The sequence below is a fragment of the Ursus arctos genome, unplaced genomic scaffold (genome assembly GCF_023065955.2).
Source record: "Ursus arctos isolate Adak ecotype North America unplaced genomic scaffold, UrsArc2.0 scaffold_31, whole genome shotgun sequence".
In the NCBI taxonomy this organism is placed as follows: domain Eukaryota; kingdom Metazoa; phylum Chordata; class Mammalia; order Carnivora; family Ursidae; genus Ursus; species Ursus arctos.
The window spans coordinates 9126629-9151601 of NW_026622997.1; positions in this window are offsets into that span (position 1 = coordinate 9126629).

Here is a 24973-nt window from a genome sequence, read left to right on the forward strand (position 1 = left end):
GGGTCAGTTAACGTTGCACAGAGGCAAACTTTGTTCTCTTCACTTAGCTGCCCCCGCCCCGACCTGGCCGGCGCGACAAATGGCAACCAGGTGACGGGAGTGGTGCTCTCCCCGGGGGAAACCAACTGTGAGCTCATCCTCTAGGAGGGCGGGTCAGGAATGTCATCCTCACCCATGGAGAACGGTTTATTGTTTTTGCAAACACCCCATATGTAATATCTTCAGTTGCCCTCCCAGGAGCCATGCTGTAAACAAAATGTAACCTCATTTACACTTTAGGGAGGCAGCAAGATACATTGGGTTGATCAAAGGCTTGGACACAGGAGGAGCCAAGATTTGCTTCCCATCTTTGGGGCAGAGCATCGGTACTTGACATGAAAAAGTACTGGAGGCCAAGGGAGAGTTGACGTAAATCATTTAAACCAGAGGCTCAAGGCAGCAGATTGGGATACAAGTCTACCCGTTTCCCCATGTGAGCGCAGGCAAACAGAAACTGTCCCTACAAACGAGGGTCTCGAGCATGAGGTGTTAAAAGGCAAATGCTTGTCAGTGACCTTTGGAATACTCCTGGCTGTTGAAGCGGTGTTTCTGTCTCTCTTACCACCCGCTTGGATTTGACAAGCGACTTGAACCGTTCGTTCCCTTTTCCTTTTGGTTATTCAAAAATGTGTGTGCAACCTGCAGCCACAAAGGTTTTCTTTCAAATGGTTCTCCATCTCCCTACAGGAAAGAGAAGACATGAAGTCGCTGCAGAGCCAGATGGTCTGGCTTTCTCTGGCTAAGAATGAGGCTCAGCCCGTTCTGCGTTGTCGGGCATGCAAGGTGTATCCCCACACCTATGTCCCCAGATCACTCTTTCCTTAAAGAGCCTCTACACTTCTTCAGGAAAAGTGGTGTCTCCAAATGCTTTCAGGCTACAGTGTTTTTTTTTGTTTTTGTTTTTTTTTACTTTAAGAAGTCATCGCCCATAGGGAAGATGCATTATTTTTTCTTGTTTTACTGGCACCTGTAATTCTTCCAATGCCATTTCTTATTCTATCTTTAAAGTTGGTGCCAAGCCGTGATCTACCTCATGTAGGTATCTCAGACTCAGACTTGAAAGGGTGGGGGAAGAGAAGGAAGTGCAGAAGGGACAAATAAAATGCAAAAGCAAAAAAAAAAAAATTAGTCCATGGAATCATGAGCATGCTATTTCCATTACTCAAATACTTTCCAGATTATTGGATGCTCATTTGGGAAGTAAAAACGTCTATATCAAAACATCAACAAAAATATTTATAGCCAATATATCTAAAGATTCATATTCCTAATGCATTTGAAAAAAAATTTTGAGCTGATAGTCAACAAGTTTTTGACCTACAAAAAAATGTCAGTTGTACATGGCTCAGCAGAATACTAAAGCTTTAACATATAAATGGGCCCAGATTATTAGTAGAAAATATGAATGGCTTCAAACCTATGAAAAACCACGTAACCTGACTAATAACCAAAAAAATACAAATAAAAAGCAAAACCAATCTATTTTCAGCTATCATAAATAGCAGGGATGCTTAGCAAGTCTGACTGTCCAGTGCTCGGCATAAAGGAACAAGAATGGAGCTCCAGGGAATGCAAGTTGGGATAACCTTCTTGGAAAGCAAATTGGCGATAATGTAACAAAAAATGTGGTTTTTTTTCAATGTTCAAATCTTAGTTCTAGTAATTCCAGCTCTGTGAATTTATCCAGGGTGAAAAATGTTCTGTCCAAAGATGTACATTGCAGTATTTATAACAGTAAAAATGTGGAAGCAAGCCCCATATCCAAGAATAGAGAAATTAAGCAGTAATCAGAAGCAAGGGAAGTAGCCTTAAACAAACTTGTCTATAAATCTCTCTTTGGTTGTTTAATAATTGTGTGATGTTAGACACATTACTAAAACTCTGAGCTTCAATATTTTTTTATCAATTTATATCATGAAAATAATTCCTACTTTGTTGGGCTGTTGTCAGGGTTAAATGGGAAAATGTATATAAATTGCTTGAAACTGTGTCTGGAATGCAGAAAATATCAGCTTCTCTGTATTATTACCTGGCCATCCTCAATATTCTTCAGCTGTTGAAAGAATATTTAAGCATAATTTGTAATAATGGGAAATTTTGCATTATGTTATGTGAAAAATCAGAGTATAGAGTGAAATAGAGATCATGGTCCAGATTCCATAAAATATTCATAGAAAAAGAAAAAAATAATGGATGCAATAGAAATCAAATTTTAACAGGTTGCCTGGGTCTTAGAATTAGGGGCGATTTGCCTATGGGCTTTCAACTTCTGTGTCATTTCCAAGTGAGCTATAATGAGCGTGCATTATTTTTATCTCAAGAAAGGATAAAATATATTTCCTAAAATACATCACCAGCCTCTGGTGTTGGTTTCCAGACAGAGCAGGTAGTTGTTTTTATCCATGACTCTCAGGCAGGATGGAAAGGCAGCTGAAACGCAGTGACAGAGGTCCAGACGAGGAGCTAGGACCCCTGGCTTTGGGCTCTTGGATCTCTGCTTAATACCCTGCAAGCCTGGCTGTCATGGACTGTGCTGCTGTGGGGAGAGCATCCGGTGAGAGCAACGCTTCACTGCAGAGCTGGTGGGGAACTGCCTCCTTACTCCCTTTCAGCATGACGCGCGCCATGCTGGGTTCGCTGTGGAGCTCTCTGATACACTTTGGTTCCCCTCTCCTGCTGCTGGTGGGATGGAATAATTTGACCAAAATAGTATTCCAGTTCATATCCCTTGTGATGGGCTGAATTGTGTCCCCATAAAATCCATATGTTGAATTCCTAACCCCCGGTACTTCAGAATGTAACCTTTTTTAGAAATAGGGTTGTTGCCAAAGTATTGGGTTAAGGTGAGGTCATCTGGGTGGGCCCTAACCCTATACCACTGGTGTCCTTATAAAAGGAGATGAGAACACAGAGATGTGAAGAATGTGGGTACATTCTCCACACAGGGAGGGCACCCTGTGAAGGCTGGAGTTCCACTGCCACACACCGAGGAACCACTGGAAGCTTGGAAAGAGTCCTGGAACAGACCCGTCCCAGCACCTCCCAAGGGAGAATGGCCTTGCTGACACCTGGATTTCAGACTTCTGGCCTCCGGAACTGTGAGGCAAGAAATTTCTGTTGTTTAAGCCCTCCCCCCTCCCCACCACCATTTTGTAATAGTTCATTAGGGCAGCCCCAGTGAACAAAGATGGCCCCCTTTCCCTCAGTCCATGTCGCCCCTTCCTCCTTCCCTCCCTTCCAGTGACAAAAACAAAAGATTTCTGAATCAAATGAGTGTTCTGTCATGGTCCATTGGGTGGAAGGGTGCCCAGTGCCCTCCGCCAGGGCTCTGTGCAATCTGTGACCCAGGGAAGTTACTCAGTGAACCTGTCACAGGCCAACCACGGTGGCTTTCTGGTCAGTCACATGTGGCGAGTCAAACGTAAACTTTTCCACCTGCAGCCTGCACGCCTGTGTACGGTAAGAATCTGCATGCCCTCATGGAGTGGGTATTTATCCCATACGCCATAACAGTGACGGGAGAAAACAGGATGTGATATTAGTAAGAACAAACCTAAAGTACTGTATTTATTATATCATACATTTGTCTGAATGTGAAAGAGGCCCCCAAAGTGCCCTAACCAGTTAGGAACACACTTCTCTCTTGTGTAGAAGCCCAAGTTGCCATGGGGCCTTGCTTATGAGGTTTCTCTTTGTTATGGACGGAACTTTGTGTCCCTTCAAAATCCTATGTGGAAGTCCTACCCCAGTGTGATGGTATGGGGAGGTGGGCCTCTGGGAGGTAACTGGGTTTAGATGTGGTCATTAGGGTGGGTTCCCATTATGAGATTAGTGTCCTTCTAAGAAGAGGGAGAGAGACCAGAGCTCTTTCTCTCCGTCACATCAGTAATAAGGTGACCATCCAGTGAGACCTTAATCTTAAACTTCCCAGCCTCTGGAACTAGAGAAAGAAAGGTCTGTTGCTTAAGCTGCTTGCTCAGTGGTGTGTTGTTGTGGCCCCTTGAGTGACTAAGACTATCTTCTTGCCCTGTCGGCCTTTCCCTAACCGCTCTATCACACCCTCATTTCCAAAAGGATTCCCTGTCACACTGACATTCCACTCAGCAGGGAAGAAGAGAGGGACAGGGAGAGCCCACTCTGTCCCACTGAGGCAAACTGCCTACCACGCTGGCCCCTGTGTCCCACTGGCCAGGAGTTGATCCAATGACCATCCTCAAGGCAAAGGGAGCTAGAGAATGTAATCTTTTTTCCCGGGCAGACAGTGACCAGGCTAAAGAATGTTCTTTTTCTTTTTCTGAGCATTTTTTTGCTCAGAGTATACTCGACACACCATGTTACATTAGTTTCAGGTGCACACCATCGGGATTCAACGTCGCTCTGCGCTCTGAGGCGCTCCCCACAAGTGCAGCTACCGTCTGTCACCACACAACACTGTTACGGTACCATTGACTCTATTCCCCAGGCTGGCTCTTCTATTCTGGCTTGTTCGTTCCATAGGTGGAATCCTGTATCTCCTACTTCCCTTCACCCATTCTGCCCACCCCACCCCCTTCCCCCTGACAACCATCAGTGTGTTCTCTGTATTTACGGCTCTGTTTCTGCTTTTTGTCTGTTGTTTTGTTTTTTAGATTCCACGTATAAGTGAAAATCATACGGTATTTGTTTTTCTCTGGCTTTTTTCACTAGCAGAATACCTACTATGTCCATTCATGTTGTTGCCTGTGGCAAGATCTTACTCTCTTTATGTCTGAGTAATATTCCGATGTATATATATACACCACATCTTCTTGATCCATTTATCTATGGATGGACACTTGGGTTGCTTCCATATCTTGGCTATTGTCAATAATGCTACAATAAATATAGGGGTGCACATATCTTTTCAAAGTAGTGTTTTTCCTTTCGTTGAGTAAATACTCAGTAGTGGAATTACTGGAGTTCTCTTTTTAATTTTTTGAGGACCCTCAACACTGTTGTCCACAGTGGCTGCACTGGTTTGCATCCCCACCAACAGTGCAGGAGAGTTCCGTTTTCTCCACATCTTCACCGATACTTGTTTCTCATCTTTTTTATTTTAGCCATTCTGACAGGTGTGAGGTGATAGCTGATTGCGTCTTTGATTTGCATTTCCCTGATAATGAGTGATGTTGAGCATCTTTGCATGTGTCTGTTGGCCATCTTTATGTCTTCTTTACAAAAATGTCTATTCGAGTCCTCTGTCCGTTTTTAAATTGGATTATTTGAGTTTTTTTGAAAAATTTTATTTCTATGGGAGAAGGGAAGAGGACTTTTTGGGAATCACCTGCTGTCTTTCCCTCAGCAACCAAATAGATTTTTGTGACATGACCTTTTTGCTAAGGTGGGCGCTCCTGAGAAGCACATAGCTTCCCTGGCACTGGGGAAATCATTGAACAATGTATTAACTGGAGAGAAATGGAATCCTGTTCACACTGTAAGAAATGGAGCCCCTTGGGCAGAATGAAGCATTATACCTACTTTTCTTTTGCTCCTACATTTATATCTAATGAGCATTTGTCTCTTCTGGGGTCTACCTTCAAGTTACCTGTCGGCCAAGAAACTGGCCTGTGGGTACGTTTTCTTCCTTTCAGAAGACTGAGAGGGTCAGTGGCTGTTCTGAGCTACTGGGTCCGATCATCCAAGTAAGACAGCTTCTAAATTTACTGTGACCCAGGTACTGTTAGAGGCCACCAAATTCTGCCCAGAAAGGACTGAAGAAAAGTAATCTTGATGTTTTGTGTCTTCTAGAAATTTAGCATTGTGAAGGGAGCTCCAGGAAGCAACTCAGAATGGAGATTCTAGTTTTAGTTCTGCCGGTTTCAAGCTTGAGGTCTAGGAACCACAGCATCCTCATCTATAAAATGAGACACTGGAATTTACTATATAAACTGTTAGGTGTTTTCTATATGCTATGAAACAGAGATTCAATGCATTCCCAAGGCAAGCAGTATGAACTGAGTTCCCCTCAGGCTTAGGAAACAGTGGGCTAATATGACTCGGCTTATTTAAGGTGAAAAAGAAACACAGGTAAACTTACAGTGTCCACAGTTTAGACAGCAACTTTTTATTCGCAGGGTGACCACGGGTAAGGTGATGTCCATATGAAGAAACATGGATTACAAGTCACAAAGGAAAACAGAAGTCTTTGGCTTTTAGCTTGGAGCCATGAATCCAATGGACAAGGAGTTGGGTCCAGAATTACCCTATGGGGTGGAGTGGAGCCCAGGTGTCCTTGACAGTCCCACTGATGGCTGGGAGTGACCTTCCCTCCACCCCCACCCGCCTCCACTCCTTCAGTGCTGAATCTCAGGGTCGGGGCAGGGTTAAGAAGCAAATTGTAACTAGCAGGAAGAAGAGGAAAAGTAAGTGTTTATGGTGAAAAAATTAAAATGGAAGCCGTCATGATAAGTTATGGGTGTGACAGACACAAGAGTTTACCTCTATCTTTGTGAAAGCAAGCTTTCATTTCATTTTTTCTTTTTTAAGATTTTATTTGTTTATTTGACGAGAGAGAGCACAAGCAGGGGGAGTGGCAGGGAGAGGGAGAGGGAGAAGCAGACTCCTGTTGAGCAAGAAGTCTGATGTGGGGCTCAAACCCAGGACCCTGGGATCACAGCCTGAGCCGAAGGCAGACACTTAACTGACTGAGCCACCCAGGCACCCTGCAAGCTATCATTCCAAAAACACGGAAATTATAAGATGTAGGAAACACAGATGATCAATCCACCTGATAATTAAATTTTAAAAATGTTTTTGGTGGAACAAATTGGGTTCTATTTTCAGAATCAGCAGCTTAGAGATGTGAATTACCTATTAATAAAATACCACTTCATCTAAGCGTTCCCTTCCATAACTTTCCCTCTGCTTTGTTTCCATTGCCATAGTATTGTTACAACGTTGTGTATGTATAGATAGAAATGTCTGTCAATGTCAAATAAAAGATATCTTTAGGCTCTTTAAATTTTCTCAATTACTTTGTTCAGTGTGTCTTGATTAATTTTGTACTTTTCTCTTCAGGCTCCTTCCTGTTTTCTTTAAATTTCCATCAATGATTCACCACCACCTAGCTCTCTTCGTTTCCAGTATGTAACACAGTGCTGGCATAGAATAGGCATTCGATAAATATTTGATGAACGAATGAATCCATATCAGTGGTTCTTAATATTCGGAATAAAGGCTCCTTAGGGAATGTGATGAAATCAGTGGATTCTCTTCCCCAGGTAACTGAACTCACACAATTTTGCATGACAGTTTCAGGGTTCGTAATGCCCATCCTCTGACCTAAGGGTTCTTCAAACCCCAGACATCACATTAAAGTGTGAGCATTTCTGAAAACAGTAAAAGCTATTTGCTATAGGTACCTGATAGAGGAAGGGAAGACGGTCTCCGATATTAAATTTAGGACCCGGTAATTCAAGACACTGTTTTTCACTACTGGTCCCAGAGGCACTGTCTGTAATGAAGAAAGTCTGGAGGAATTGGTACCTGAAGCATCCACAAAACTAATTTAGCATAAATTGCCCAAAGGGAGGCCATCTCTAGGTCTCCTGCCCAGGAAGCACCACTTCTGATTGAAAGCATTGCTGGATGCTGGCGTGATACAGGCATGTGAAGGATGGGGCATGCTCCTTTTACCAGCTTAGCTCTCTTTCTCAAGGAACGCTCACTGGGAAGGATTCTAGCCCAGATCTGCCTTTGCTTCAGGCGTCTCATTGTTATGTAAATGAGTCTTTTAACCCATAGGCTTGGGCATTTGTTTGTTTGTTTTCTCCCACATTAGGGATATTTGAAATGTTTTGGCTAATCTTGCTTTAGGGAAAGTGCTGAAAAGTAGGTCATGGTTCTTTGCCTAAATAGAGTTCAGGCAGACAGCTCCCATACAAACTTTGGTGTCTATCTTACAAACGCAGAAGCCAGGCTTCCTGGTAATAGGGGTAATACTTTGGTCTATGCCAGGATTTCTCAACCTTGACACTATTGACATTTTGGACAGAATATTTCCTGTGCATTGTAAAATGTTTAGCAAGATCCCTGGCCTCTATCCACTATATGGGTAATGTCCTCCACCCACCTCTCTCCCACTCCCCCACCCCTAGCATTGACAGTCAAAATATCTCCAGACATGGCTACATGTCCCCCAAGGGGCAAAGTCACCCCCAGTTAAGAACCAATGATCTATACCTATACTTGGTCCTTTGAGCATCATAATTGTAAAGTTGAGAAGCACAGGATTTTAAAAGTCCTAGGAGCAAAGCCACTTCCTGGATATTTATTATGGACAGACCACCAGTGAGTTGCTTTTTCCAAAACACACTTCCCACACCTGGCTTAGGGTCCTCACTGAGACTACAAAAAGGGAAAGAGAAAGCAACACTTCATTTGAGGGAATGGCCAACGTTTAATGCCCTGGCCATTAATTCACATGAAAATTCATTCTACCAAACTCACAACTACTCCACAGAAAAGCTTCTTGGCAGAGGAGAGAGGGAGCCCACTGGGCAGCTTGGCAAAGGAGACATAGTCTCTTCAAGGGAAATAGCAATTTACTCCCAGAAGACACAGCACAGCAGAAGGCTTGGGCACAATTGTCATGGGAGAGATGGCTCCCATTGCACCTGGAAAGAGAACACGTGTGTGCTGCCCAGAGTGGAACGAAACACATCTCATTTGTCAAGCATAACTATGCCAAGGACCAGCTTCCCTAGCATTTCTCAGTGGCTCACTATAGGGACCCACTATATCATCATTCCTGCTCTTTCCCCTTTCTTTTCCCTCCCCCAACACGCACATACACTCCCAGAAAATTCAGAAAGTAGAAGCAACATGCTGTCTTTCTGCAGCCTCCCATCCTGGGAGCACAGGCCCAAGGTCCTGACAGTACCTCCCAAACGAAATGTCCTCAGACCGTGTCCAAGACCTCCTCGCACCACACCAAACTCAGCACCGAATGACAAAGGCTCTGGTGGGTTCTGACTCCCCACTGCATACAAAATACCAGGTGTTTGCCCTGAAGGAAGCCAACCACCAAGGTTAAGCCCAAACCCACAAACACACAAAGATCAATATGTTTTAAATCACTTTATTGGGCTCATTACTACAGGCAGCTTTCCTGCCCGCTCCGGGCGCTCATTTCAACCACCAAATCTCCCAGACAAAGGGAAATCTCTCTCTTCCAGTTAATTCTGCAGTCTGGACCCTCCTATTCCACCTTCCTACCTAATCCCAGCTCATCTTTTCTTTCTCTCCCTCTTCCCCACACTCAGATCTTTCCCTTCAGGGGTTGTTATGCAACTATGTTAATGGCATAACCAAATCCTTGTGATGAGTACTTATTGTGCAAGGCTGGGTAACCTGGAATAAATGTCATCCCTATATTCATGGAGCCCTATGCCAAAACACTTTAGCAGTATCTTGGGTTCCCCAAAAAATGTTTGTGGAAAAAAAATTGTGCCCAAATAAAAACTGATTTTATTTTCCAAATAACCCATTCGGGTTGTGGATGTTTTCTGTTTCTGATTAATTTCTTTACTGGCATCTTGTCCCACCACTTTAACTATCTCTGCCTCAAAATTTCAAGTGAATAGTGAGCTCTGAATAAGCACTTAGAGATGCTGGAGTAAATTCATCAAGATTATTTATAATAGCAAAAAAAAAGAAATTGGAAGCAACCAAAGTGTACAAGGGAAAACAATAAATAAATTGAATCCATATTCACACAGGGAATAGTATGAGCCAAATTCATATTCTCAAAGAACACTTAATCTAATAGAAAATATAAAAAATTCTATATTGTGGTTCCATTATTTAAAAAAAATAAAAATGATAATAAGGTTTATATTTTAGGGCAGAAATGATATTCTAATGAGTGGGTTTAAATTCCCCTTTTTGTACATATCTACAGCTTCCAGATTCTACCCCATGAACTTACATTACTTTTATAGTCAGAAGAGAAAAGGAAACACTTTTTTTTTTTTTTTAATTTTACCTGATGTGAATGCTGGGGTAGGCAGAATTCCATGATGGCCCCCAATATTCCCCCTGGTGCACCTGACGTGAAATCCCTTCCCCTGGAGTGTCGGCCAGACTGTGAGTATCACCAATGATGTTATCTTATCTGGCAAAACTGAAAATATTTTGCAGATGTAATGAAGTCTCTAATCAGTTGGCTTTAAATTAATTGGAAGAGAGATTATCCTGGGTGGGCCTGACCTAAGGAGGTGGACCTGGGTCTGGAGATAAGAGAACAGAAGCAGCAGAAATGCTCTCCTCCCTCCAGAATCCCTGGTTCTGCAACTCAGTCAAGTCACAGATTCTGCCCCCTGTGGCCCTAGAAATGACTAGAGAGCCTTCCTGGGCTCTAGAAGAGAAGACAAAGGCCAAGAAGGGCACATAAAGAGAAGAATGAATGAAAGAGAAGCCCAGCCTTTCTGTCCCTTCACTGGCTTTGGGGAAGCAAGCTGCCATCAGTTACGCAGCTGCAAAGAACTGAACTCTGCCAGCAAACACCTGTACTTGGCATAGCACCCCAGCCCCAGCTGTCACCTTGATTACAGCTTTGTGAGACCCTAAGTATGCCTGGACTCCTGACCCATGGAAACGGAGTTGATACATGTATGTTATTTAAAATTAGTATGTTTGTAGTAATTTTTTACACAGGAAATTTACAATAGGAAACTAATACAAACATTGTTTTGAAAATACAAAGTAAATCCAGTGCCCCTGCCATTACATTGGCACCTGCAGTCATGGCTGGGAGCAGCCGGGGGAGCAGGGTCTTATTGAGGGTGCAAGAGGAATCAAAGGGTGCTGCCACCAGGTTGTCTTGAAGGGATATGGAGCAGTGCACCCTCCAGGGCCCCCACACCTCTCATTTATACACTGGACCTCATAATCCAGGCAGTCCCCCAACTCTTTATTAAACCTGTTAAAATCACCAGAGATGCACAAATGCCAACCTGGGATGAACCCCACCATTTCTCTGTGCCTACACCTGTGACTCCAAGCCTTGTTGGTGGAGACAAAGAAACACCTTGACAGTCACAATAAAGGCATGACCATCATCCTCAGATGGACACACGGTACTGCCCTAAATTCACAACACTGTCCGAAAAGTGTGTTCGCCAACCCCCAACCCCATGACTTCTGTAAACTCCTGAAAAGTGCCACCCCTTCTCCTTACCCCAACCCTTGCCACTCACCCTCAGCTCTTACCTGCTTAAACTCAATTGAGAAAATGAAATCTATCAGCTAAAAGTGCTCTCACTTTCCCATAACTAACATACAAAGCCACTCAAACTATCCTCTTCTTGTTCATTCTTCCTGCTAAAATGGGGGGCGCAATCCTCCTTTTATGAATTGCTAGCCCCTCCTCCTGCACACCTCTGTGGCATCATCTCTCTCATCTGTACCCCACCCCACCCTAATCTAACCCCTTTCTCCTCACCTTATTAAAATTGAGCCCTTCTTCTCTATTCATATTTTCTCCCATGTGATTGCTTCTACTCCTGTGGCTTTAAATACCAACCCAAATATCAATGGCTCCCAAATGTCTATCCGTGTCTCAGACCTCACTTCTGAGTAATCTTTAAATCCTCCTGCTCCTCTGTCGCTCATAACCAGAATACCTGCTAAATTCCTGTTTCTGTCTCTAAAATGCATCTCATGTATTTGTTCATGCCTTGGCTTCTCATAGCCACAACCCTAGTACACCACACTCTCAAAACCTCTACTGAATCTTTTCTTGAACCTTCTAGATTCAGAAAGTCTCAAGTTTTGCTGCCCATTTGAATCACCGGAGGAGCTCTGTAAAATTCCAGGCTGTACCCCAGACCAATTAAATCGGAATGTCTAGGATGCGGGAGACCCAGACATCAGTATTATTTCGCATGCCCAAGGGATTCCAATCTGCAGCCATATCTGGGAACCTGTGTTCTGACTGGGCATCCACGTGTGCCCCTTCCTGTCCATTTTCCCCATTCGAGCCACGGGAGTAAGACTGGTACTCCCTGCTTAAAAGCCCTCAGAGACTCCTGATTTCGTGAGGAATAAGCTCAAATTCCTACCATGGCCATAGGCCTTAATCTGGCCCCACCCACTCCTCCCACTCTCCTTATGCTGCTCTTCCTTCTCTCTCAACACACTCTCGGCCCACCATTCTTCCAGCACACCTTGCTCCCATCGCAGACCCTCAGGCATGCTCCTCCCTCTGTCTGCAGAGAAGCAGGCTCACTTATCCCTTGCCTCCCCCAAAGAGCCCTTTGTTGACCCCTCACCATCTGTTCTTACCCAAAGCACCGGCACTTTTTCTTAGTGACATTTCTCACCAGTGGCAATCATATATGTCTGCTTCCTTTTTTCACGATCCCTCCCCAAAAGTTGGTGAGTTCCAGGAGGGCAGAGGCATGTGTGTTTTGTCACCACTGTATACCTAGCATGGTGGCTGGCACAAAATAGAAATGCTCACTAAAAAATCAACGGCAGATGAAGGGCTGAATTGAGGAGGGTGCAAGAGAGACTTTCTTAAATGCTCAGAGCCTTGAATATGACTGTAACGTGTAATTTTCTCCATTTCCTAATCTACAACATAGCTTCTCATGGGGTCTTTATGAGACTGAAAGCATGCCTTGTGTTGAGTGAGTCATTTCAATGCAGAAGCTCACTTAATAGCTAAGGGGACTTGTTCCCACACCAGCAACACACTCCCTCATATGCACCCTCGTGCCTTTGCAAAATTACAGATTAGTACATGCCAAGGACCCACCTATTCACTCAAGTACTGCCCAAACTGCAAACATTAATTCTGAGATTGCCAAGGATCCACCATATCTGATTCCAGAAGCTACAGCTTCCTTTGTCCTTGCTGTTCGATCTGGAGTACTTTTTTCTCTTGTTAGCCTAGTTAACCGGAATTCTTTCTGATTCTGTTCAAAGGTCATCTCTCAAACCAACCATTCTTCATCTCCTCCCCGCTGGGCCCACCCACAGTGCCCCCGTGGCTTTCCACAGGTCTTGGTGCACCCCTCTCTCAGAGGGTTCGTCAACTTGTCCTGCCGTTATTTGTTAACTGGTCTGTGTCCCTCGCTGGACAGGGAGTCATGGAGGGTGACTGGAACCAAATCATGTTCAACTGCTGGCACTTTGGGAGTGTATTAGTCTGCTCTGAAAGTCATAACAAATACCACAGACTGGGGGCATAAACAACAGAAAATTTTTTGCTCGGTTCTGGAGGCTGGAAGTCCAAGATCAAGGTGTCAACAGGGTTGGTTTCTCCCGAGGCCGCTCTCCTTGCTTGTAGATGGCACCTTCTTCTTGTGTCCTTACACGGTCTTTCCTCTTGAACACACACCCCTGGTGTCTCTGAGTGTCCACATTTCCTCTTCATATGAGGACCCAGGCATATCTGGTTAGGACCCACCTAATGACCTCATTTTAACTTAATTACCTTTAAAAAAAAAAGATTTATTTATTTTACAGAGAGAGAACATGTACGCGAACAAGGGGAGGAGTAGACAGGGAGGAGGAGGGAGAGGGAAGGAATCTTAAGCGGACTCCACACTGAGCATGGAGCCTGACACGCGGCTCAATCCCATAACCTTGAGACCATGACCTGAGCAGAAACCAAGAGTTGGATGTTTAACAGACTGAGCCATTCAGGTGACTCTAATTTAATTACCTTTTTAAAAGACCCTGTCTCCAAATACAGCTGCATTCTGAAATACAGGTGGTTAGGACCTCATATGAATTTGGGGGGGGGGGTGTCATAATTCGGTCCATAACAGGAAGTGATTGACTAGTAGATGTAAACAGGTGTTTCTGTTGTAATCGGAAAGGAGAGAAAAGAGAGATGGAGGAAAACAGAGAATGGGAAGAGGCACAGATCTACCAATCGTGATTAGGCCAGCGTCTAATTGGCTGTTCAGTGACCTCAATCTTGAACGTTACCAGGAAGGAAGCAGGGCATATACTAGTCCCCGGCCAGGGCTGATACCATACCAAGTAGGATCTCTCTTTCTGGTCTCTTAAATGCCCATCAACTACCTTGAACAAGTTACTCTGTCCCTCTGTTTCCTCATCTGTAAAACGGGGATCTGAAGAATATTGTGGGTTGTCTGGAGGCCCGAGTGAGAAAATGCATACCAAAGGCCCCATAAAGTGCCTGATACATCATCGTTCCCTTGCTGCAGCGCAGACACTGCTCTCACTGTGGCGCCTACTACTTGGGGCTCACTAAGTGGATCGAGTAAATAGATACACGTACTGCAACATATCATCTAGCTGGATTTTTGAAACGACATTTTCAGTGCTTGATAAAATAGAAATGTTATTAACTAGCTATGATTTAGAAATGTACACCACAAAATTGTTGCTGGAAAAAGTTTTAATCTACATTGAAAGTCAAATACAAGGAAAAGAGCAAAGTGGAAAAGCACTATTGAAAGCTGCTCTCCCCCCGTTGGCCTTTCCTTCGTGCACGTGCTCCTCTATCGGAGCTGAGATAACGGAGCCACACTCTGGAGCTTTCCTTCCCCCCTTCTCTGCAGTGGAAAAGCGGTACCTGCAAACGCTTGTTTGCTTCGGCAAAAGCCATCTTAAGCCTCCTAGGGAGCCTTGGTGGCACAGATGGTATCCTCAGGCTGTTGATGTGCTCCTTCTGGACTCGTGAGTTCTCGCTCTAAAATGACTATTTCTAGTGTTAGAGGGATCAGCAGGACTGCAGCCCTTGTGACAGAAGCTGGCATTTTCACACGCACGGAACAGTGGGCCACCATGTGCTACCTCGGCCAATGGTGCATGCTCGCCCTCACCTTGGTCACCCAAGGGCAGCGGTGAAATAGCCCTCTCCTGAGAAACCGACGGGGGATGTTTACCATCTGCTGCCTGTGCTCCGTGAGAGGCCCTCAGAACAACCATGGGTTGGGAATCCCTGTTTCTGCAGCTCAGCCGAGTCACAGGCTCCGCCTTTGTCCACTCCTAGAAATGGCTGCAGAGCCTTCCTGGGGAGAGTGGGGACAAAAAGGCCAAGAAGGGCACACAGAAAGAAAAGAATGAATCATCAGGAGGCCCAACCTTTCTGTGCCTTCACTGACCCCCCAGATCAGCAGCTCCTTGGATGCTCTCTTTCCTCTGCCCGTTGACCTGCCCTGAAGGGATAGCCTCACCGAGGGGTGGGTGATAGGGGAACCTGGAAGTGTCCTATCCTTGACTAACACTCCTACCATTAAAATCCCACGAGGCACTGAGGTCCCGTGGTTCCCTGTCCAGGCTGTGGTGTCAGACCGCGGGAGTGTGAGATCCAGGCACTGCACGCACCAGCCACATGTCTCCTGACCTCTTTATACCTGGTGTCGTCATCTGCATAGTGTGATGAAAACCACTTACCTCATTGGTTTGTGAGGTTAAAATGATGAGGATGAAATGAGCTGATTCTATAAAGCACTTGGAATCTCCATGGGACACAGTAAAGGGTATCAGGTGTCATGACCTTTGGGCATTGCCTTAGTCGAATACCATAGACTGGGTGGCTTAAGCAACAGCAATCTATTTCTCACAATTCCAGAGGCTGGGAAGTCCAATATCAAAGTTCCACCCAGTTTGGTTCCTGCTGAGGACTCTTCCTGGATTGCAGACTGCTGCCTTCTGCTTGGACACTCACATGGTGCAGAAAAAAAGGGCTCTGGTCTTTTTCTCTGCTTATTTGGGTGCCGGCTCTGTCAAATTAGGGCCCCATCCTCATGACCTCATTTAAACTTGCTTCCCAAAGACCCCACCTCCAAATATCTTCATACTGAGGGTTAGGACTTCAAGATATGAATTTGGGGGCATAGGGACACAAGCATACAGTCCATAGCAGGCCAATTACTTTCCCTCCTGGTTAGGGCTTACATTCCCCAGAGGGATAACCTCTTAGGTGTGCAGCAGGAGTGATCTTCTCTGATTAGCACATTCATGGTAATCAATTGCTAGACACATTCTCTTCATGGGAGGACTTTCTTAGGCTCTATCTCCAAGTCTCTGCTTTGAAATGTCTCTCTTTCTGGTTTGCATGGTTCCCGTCTTGTTGGCTCACACTTGGAATATGCCTCTGCTTGGCCCCTCAACAAGAACAACGTGTTCAGCTTGTCACTTGATTTATCTTCTCCTGAGATACTGCCTCTTAAGTGGACCCTTTTGCTCTGTGCTCTGCAGCCAGGATAACTCATGAGTTCCATGATGGGTCCACCACTGGCTTGGTTGTGAGACTCTGACAGCCAGAGAGCTGGGACCTGCAGTGAGTAGGACATGGGATGGGTTCAGTAGCAATTGGCAGGAAGGGAGATAGGAAAAAATGTGAGTTTATTTTTAGGTCTGTAATATAGAGAAATAAAAGCCACATAAAGGCAGACGTAAGGAAATATGACAGAATAAAAATAAGGAGATATTAAACAATGCAACTTTTTATAATTCCTCTCTTCTAAACTGAGCTCAGATGTGCTCAGAGACTTGGGTTGAGGCCCCTCCCATCAGGTAGGCGATGCATGTTGCCTTTTACAGATGAGCCCATGAGATGGGGCAGAGTGGGGACACTCCTCCTCCTGGGACTCAGGCCTCTAACTTCTGGAGCTCAGCGAGGAGCGAGCCATGTACATGCACAGTGTAAGGGCAGGTGCCACCTTTGTGCAGGCCTGTCGGTCTCTTGCAGTGCAGCCTCTGACAGCCTGTTCTCTCCTGGTCCCACCCGCCTTTCACTCAGCTTGGTATCCCAGCACCTGGCTGCCCCACTTGACGCACAGCCCTGGGAATCCATGGATCAAGAGTAGGCTTAAAAATGACCAAAATTTACTTGGCATTTGTTCTGGTACTCCCCAGGCAGCTGCAGCTGATAACCAGAGACCCCAACCCACTTCACAGAGATGCAGTGAACAGGCTGGGAGGAAACAAGAAGATCCTGGAGACACACACTTCACATCCATGTGCTCACAGTATTTTAAGTGAATTGAGTTGTGTTCTTTCTCTCTGCAATGGTTAGGGGTTACACACTCTCTGCCCCACTCTGCCTATCTATTCATGGATAAACCAGGGAAGGAGGTACGGTCCACTACTTAATGGACTGCAATTGTATTGTGTATTTCCAGATCCAAGGGAAGTGTGCCTTCCCCTTACTATGCTTACAGACACAGAGTACTGTTTCCCACCACTCACACACACCTCTGGTTTCTTTGTGTAATAAGCATGTCAGTTTATTAAATGTGAAATGGAGGAAGGGATAGGGAACATTATATTCTTAACACATGAATGGTGGAAGCTCATTTTACAACCCCCCAAATCCTGATTGTAGGATTCTTGTTGGAGACAAAACAATGGTTTCCAAATTAAGGACTCTGCAATAATTACCCTCAGAAGAGAAAATTTGGGCTTCAGAAGATGAAGAAGGAGGAAGAAGAGGTAGAGTGGGAAGGAGGAAAAAGGGGGAAGGCGGGGAAGGAGAGAAAGAGAGTCAGAAGAACATGTACTGAGGCATCTAGGTAGCTGGAGACATTGACTAGAAAGCCAGAGACTTCGGGAAAATGGCAGGCCCCTGGCAGTAGCTGAGAGCCTTGGGTGCTGCCCTTGCGAGCTGTCCCAGGTGCTGGAGGAGTGAAAGGGGAGCTGGGATCTGTGGGCTCCTCACACCAGAAGAACACAGTGTGCATTGCACATGATGGTCCTGATGGAGAAAGGCCGGCCACTGAGGCCACAGCGCTCAGAGCCTGGAACTCAGGCCCCCCGGCTCCCACTGCTCATCCGGCAGTGACAAGGGCGAGCACATTTGGCTCTCGGCTGTAGTGAAGATGGAGACAACGTTGCTCTTGATGCAAAGAAGTAGCTGCCCAGTGTGTCCCACATCTACGCTGGAAACCTCACTTGAAAGAGCCATGATTTGAGAGGGAAAAACACCCAGGAGGGAAGGAAACCCTCTTTCTCTCCGCTGGTCACTTCCTTAGATCACCTGTGCACTTGCCACAGGGATTTTTCCCTGGCTGTTTTGAGGGTGAAAGGAGAAATGGAGGGGCTCTGATCTGGACGACAGCTACTGGAGCAGAGGAGCTCCCTTCCCCATCCATCCCTCTCCATCCTCGACAGTAAGACTCTCGCTCCTTTACGATTTCCTTCTCTCTCCATCTGTCTCTCCCTCTTTCTGTCTCTTCTTGCCTTGCTGTTTCTCTCGGTTTCTCTTTTTCCTTCTGTCTGTCTCTCTTTCTCTCTGTCTCTCTCCCTTTCTCATATAAACGATGGTGCTATAATTCAAAACGCATGAGACTCCCCAGACTGCTGGCTAGCTGGCTGTTCAGATACCGCTCTCCTCTGTCCCCCGTGCTGTGCCGAGTGCTAATTGAAGCCACTGAAGAGCTGAGTTGGCTTTATAATGCAATGTCTATTTGCAAGGATACATCATCTTTTAGCATTTCGAATAGGTTGATCTATGTCAATCCATGAAGAGAACAGTCACTCTTGTCCTTTCAGAAGGAAAATGTGGTTGTGTTTCCCTGCAAGTTGCCCCACTGGCAGCTTGGACATCAGTGTGACTCAGTGATTCATGTAAGTCACACCAGCCACAGTGTTGGGGACAGATGCAGCCATACCCTATTTTCCACACTCAGGCACACTGATCCTTAAACCACAGGCACACAGACAAGATGGCACCGGAGGAGAGGGAGAAGAATCAGAAAAGCTATTCCCCAGGTCTCTGACTCTCTCTCAATGGTGATGATGTGACTAATGAGGGAGGGCTCTGGTGGGATGAGTCCAGCCTAGAGAAGTGGCAGGACTCTTCACCCTTCAGGAATCTACCTGGGTACTGCCAGCTGGCCAGTCCATTTCCCAACAGGGAGGAAATGCTTCTGGGTAGGAGTGTGGGCCAACTCCAGGACACTTCCCCTGGGTAGATTCTACTGGTCTCATCATTTAGAAAACATATTTTCTAAAAAGAGCAAACAGCAATATTCCTACTCCAGCTAGCATTCTTCTTTCCATCAGGGATGGCCACTAGGCAGAGAGAACTTGGGGACAGGATCCCTGCTGGTGTGGGCTGGTTTCCCTAGGAAGTATAGGTGTAGCATGCAGTGGGTGGTGTAGCTCGACACTGAGGACCCACAAGAAATCACCCATTTCTAGGCTAGAGACCTGACACCCCAGCTTCCAGCACTGCCTGGGCTGACTACACTCTCCTTGTTGTCACCCACTGAAGCTGGAGATTAAGGAAAAGGAAGACCTTAGGGAGGGGGTAACTATATGCAGCTAGCCCTGAATATAACCAGCATGCCTCCATTCCTTTTCATCCCTGTTGGATACTGGGGAATAAAGGGAGCCAGGACATCTAAACATGTTCACAAAATGCCTCCACATAAACCCATCAGTGGGAGACCCTTTTCACCTATATGTTCTTCCCCAGGACAGATGCCGAGATTGCAAGTTGCCTATACCTTTGTGTCCTTGGCTTGATCAGATCCCCTCTGAATTGAGGCACCATTAATGAGAGGTAGAGAGAAGAGAGAGAAAGAGTCCTTGGGGACGTTCACACCTGAGGAAATAGTAGGCCACTGGTTTACCAAGAGTCTGGACCCCCTGGGGCCAGGGAGGTGAGGGGCAGGTGGGGGGGAAAACCACTGAGGGCCGTGGTGCTGGCTAGGATGTTACCCTAAGAAGTTCGCCTTCCCTTAGAGTGTTCTGCTCACAAAACTGGCAACATCAGGACTTGTTTGGGGGTGGTGCACCTCTACCCACCCTCGCTCAAACAGTGCCTCCTCAGGTAGAAGACACCCCATGCTTCACTCCAGGTTGACGTGAGAAAGTAACAGACACCAAGACCAATCTTCAGGGGGAGCGGGAGAAGTAGACAGACTTCCAGTCTTGGAATTTTCACGCTGTATGAGTCAGAGTTCCCAGAGAAATGGAGTCAATAGGATATCTATATATCTATATCTATATCTATATCTATATCTATATCTATATCTATATCTATATCTATATCTATATCTATATCTGTATCTATCTATATCTATCTATCTATCTATCTCTATCTATATAGAGAGAGTTGTTTTGAGGAAGTGGCTCACGTGACTGGGGGCTGGCAAGTCCAAAATTTGCAAAGCAGGCTTGTAGGCTGGGAAATCTGGTGAAAGGTAATACTGCAGTCTTGCATCCCAGAGCAGGGCAGAAGCAGAATTCCCTCCTTAGGGACCCAGGTCTTTTCTTTTAAGGCCTTCAGCTGACTGGAGAAGGCCCACCCACAATACAGAGGGCAATCGGTTTTACTCCAAATGTGTTGATTTAATCACATCTAGTAAATACGATTATAGCAACATCTAGACTGGTATTTGACCCAACGTTCACGTACTATGGCCTAGCCTAGTCCACACATAGCATTCATCAGTGCACATACCCTAGCTACTCAACCGCTCATACATTTCAATATGTTATTGGTCCTGGGGGTTCCTCTGGGATCCTGACCCTTCTTGGGGGAAAAACAAATATAGCAATCAAAATAACAACAGAGTAGAAGACACAGGGTAAACTTGACGGAGGATTTCAGCAGCAGATGCTATGGGCAAAGCTTCACAGGAGCCATGTAGGAGAGGAAACCCCTGCCCCTCCCAACACACACAAGGAAAAAAGCTCCTATCCCATCCTCTTTAACATCACCAGGCAAGGGAGGGGGTGCCCTTCACCGACCCGAGATAACACCTGCTCATCGTTTTCTTGTCTATGAAATTTGGGGTTGCCGTACTCATCAACATAGCTTTGCCTTTAATTTCACCAGTTATGTCAATGGCTCTGATAAACCAGTTAAACACCATGCAAATGTTTGGGACTTAAACTCTTCAGAATGTTAAAAAATCTGACAGTGAGGTGCCTGGGTGGCTCGGTCGGTTAAGCGTCCAACTCTTGATTTTGGCTCAGATCATAATCTCAGGGTCGTGAGATCAAGCCCTATGTTGGGTTCCATGTTCAGTGTGGAGTCTGCTTGGGATTCTGTCTCTCTCTCCCTCTCCCTCTCTCTCCCACCAACTCATGCTCTCTCTCTCTCAAATAAATAAGTAAATAAATAAAAATAAAATCTTTTTAAAAATCTTACAGCAATAATGGATGGTTTATACATTCAATTCAATCCAACAAGCACTAGACAGCTAATATGTCAGATGTCATGCTAAGTCACGTGAGGGGTATAGAAGTGAATCAAAATCTCTGCCACCAAGCCTCTGCCTTCTCCTACACACCCACAAATTGGGACTGAGAGTACAGGTGGGCTTAGAACGTGTCAGGTCATGCCATTCCCCTCACCACTCCTCAAACCCTTTGAACAGCTTCCCATGCCACTCAGTCAAAGCCAAAGTCCTTATGGTGGCTTCCTGGGTCTCTGTGACCTCCCTAGGGCTCTCCCTGACCTCCCTGACCCACCTTCCTACCACTGGCCCCTCCCATTCCAGCCACAGTGGCCCCCTTCTGTGCATCACGTAGGCTGGCACATTCCCCGCCATGGCCATGGCACTTACCGCAGTCTTTGCTGGAATGATCCTTTCCATAGGACTGCCCATCCACGAAGTGACAAACCCAGTGCTTTCCCCGGGTTGTCCTTGAAGCACTTCTGTTATATCTTTAAAAGATGGGCTAAGAAGTCCAGGCAGTTGCCTCTTCCTTAATGCAAATGGTGCTTCCACAAGGGCTTGCGAGGCTTGTCTTCTTTAGTGGCTCCATGCCACCCCTGGGACATGGCGTTCTGTATTCATTTACTCCACAAATCCCTTGTACTAGTCATCGACTACTGCATGACAAATGACTGCGAATTTAGCAGCTTTAAACAACACGCATTTATTATCTCCCAGTTTCTGGGCATTAGGGTCTAACTGGGTCCGTGCTCAGGGTCACAGGCCGCAGTCAAGGTGACAGGCAATCTGTGTTCTCATCTGGAGGCTTGTCAGGGGAAGAATCTGTTTCTAAGTTCCCTCAGGTTATTAGAAGAATTTATTTCCTTGTGGGTATAAGGCTGAGAGCTTCACACTGCTCGCGGGCGACCAGCTGGAGGCTGCTATCCATTGCTAAAGGCCACAGCAGTTACTTGCCACGAGCCCTCCATAGGCAGTCGCAACACGTAGCTGGCTTCTTCAAGGCCAGCAGGAGAGTGAGATGAGTCGGCTAGGAAGACAGAGTCCTAACATACTCTTGTAATCATCACCCTAGGCGTAGTCTCTCAGTTAGTGGCGTGTCACAGACCCACCTACACTCAAGGGGAATGGATTACGCAAAGACACACGCACCAAGGGAGGGAATCATGGGGACCACCTTAGAGTCTGTCCGCCATCCCTTTTTTTGCATCTAACTCATTCCAGACTAGATGATCATGAATTTCAAATTAATGGAGAGGGAGATGTCTCCCAGCACTGAGGATTTACCCTATTTGATTTGTTTGGGCCAGAACTCGAGCCTTCCCAGATTTCTCCCCAAATCACAGTAAGTTCTGATTTGCAACAACATAGTTGAGGGTGGGGGGGTGGGGCTATGAGGAGGACAGGGGTTTCCTGTGTTTCCTTAAAGGAAGCATGGCCCCAGGAAGGTTGGAACTGGCACTTAACCAAGAAGCAACTTTAGCAGCCAGGTAATACCAAACTGCGGCTCCTGGAAGCAGCTTCCAAACCCCAACTCAGCTATTTTCTCTGCCATAGCCGAAGAGCAGAAAGCCCCAAGCAGCAAGAAGCATGGATGGTGATGGACAGCCTTCCATAGTAATAACCATTAAGTGTCAGAAATTATTTCACCTCAATGGCAGTCTGTTGCTTACCAGTTTATTGCACTTGACCTGATAGCTATGAAATGCCCCTCTCATGACAAATACCTTTGCACCGTGCAAATGAAATAAAAAGGGCTTAGAAGAAAGAACTCCAGCTCACATTCTTTAAATACCCCTGCCTACCAGCAGCAACTCTGCTGTAGCCCTGCTCGAAGGTGATCCCTCTGAAAACTTAATCGCTAGGGCAAAAGCTTTTCTTCTCCCCTTACAATAAATTGTGAATTAAAAAAAGAAAACATGCTGAGCTTTAATTTTAAACAGAGTCACCCTGGGGGTGGTGGAAACACAGCCGGCTTTGACTTTCTGCTTGGCTTCTGGCTGGGAGGACTTGAGGGCTGTCAAAAGTGGGTGTTATTGCTGTCGACCTGACAAAATCACATTCTTCTCTCTGTGGAGAAGAGGGGAAAGCAAAAGAGCTCAGGGAACGGCAAGTAGGTTCCCAGAGGCAGGCACAACCATTGGGACCCCAGCCCTCAGCTCACCCCCACCAGGGCAGCGGGGGGGAAATCTCAAGATTTTCACCAAGGGAGGGGCCCCAGGAGAAATGGACAGCGGAAGCATGTGCCCTGAACACTGTGCAGCTCCAGGGGCAGAATCTTGGCTCCTGCCCCACGTCCTACCCTTCGAATACCTTTGGGCAGGACTTTCACCTTCACTTGCCTCACCTGTAGAATGGGAAGAAGAATGTTCTGTTCACCAAACAGCACTGAGAATGGCCATCAGTGTTAAGTGCTTCGTAACATGTAATGTATTTTGCAAATAGGAGGTGATATTACTACTATGAATTAGAGTTTTCCCCCTCTTTCCCTCTGTTTTACCTTGTTTCTTCTACTCTCTCTGGGAATTTTTGTGTGTGTGTGTGTGAATTTTTTTTTTTTTTTTTTAAGTAAGTGTAGTCTTTACAAAACTTGGGAAGCAAGATCCTACACCACTGGTATCCTGCTCAGAGAACATCCTTCGCACAGCTTCTCAAACTGACCTCCCCTTTCTTTCCACTTGACCTTTCTATGAGTGGCACCTGGCAGCAACTGCAGCGACATGGGGCTTTGAGACAAGGGCAAGTGATCCCGGGCAAGGACAGCCCATCTGGAACGCTACCTTTGATGACCCCTAGCCCCTGGCCATTTCCCGCACAATCTACCACCGGAAGCCTCATCCAAGACCTCATGAGGAACTTGACGCGTAATAACAGGCCGTATTAGTTTGCTAGCACTGCCAAAACAAAAGGCGGCTTAAGCAAGAGAAACCCATTTACTCGCACACCGTTCTGGAGGCTGGAAATCTGAGATCAAGGTCCCGGCAGGGTTGTTTCCTCTGTGGCCTCTCTCCTTGGTTTGTAGATGCCACCTTCCCCCTGTGTCCTCACATGATTTTCCCTCTGTGTGTGTCTGTGTCCTAATCTCCTCTTCTTATAAAGACACCAGTCACATTGGATTAGGGCCCACCCCTATGACCTCATTTTGCTTTAATTACTCTTTAAAGACCATATCTCCAATTACAGTCACATGCTGAGGCATTGAGCTGAGCATTAGGGCTTCCACATATGAATTTGGGGAGAGATATAATTCAGCCCGTAACAAAGACACACGTGAGGGTGATCGCTCCATAATGAAGACGGTGTTGGGTCATGGGTAAAGGATACATGAATGTTTCAGTTTCCTCATCTGTAAAAAAGCTCTTAAAAGGAGTAAATTAGATCACCATATAGGTGTTCGATATATGGTAGTCGAGTGGGAATTAGAACTCTGGAGAATCTCCCAACTTCTCTTGTTGACAAACCAGTTTTTCTTGCCACCCTCTTACTACCATTATGACCCCAGGGAAGGGAGCCAGACATGTTTAGTAACCAAATAACATAATACTTCAGTGCTGCTCTTTGAAGATTATGACATCTGTAATTGAGATCTTTATCGTTGCAGCAAATGAACTGAGGACCAGAACTTCTCATCAACCAAAAGTGGGGAAACCTAGTGGGTGGGCCACAGGAGAGTGGGGCTGATGAGAGACATGGGAAGGCAGGTGAGTCTATTTCTGGCTGAGACAGGAAACTGGGAGAATAAGACACATCAGGAGAGATGGAGGCTGCTTTCGGGGCTGCATGACTTCCAGGCAGCC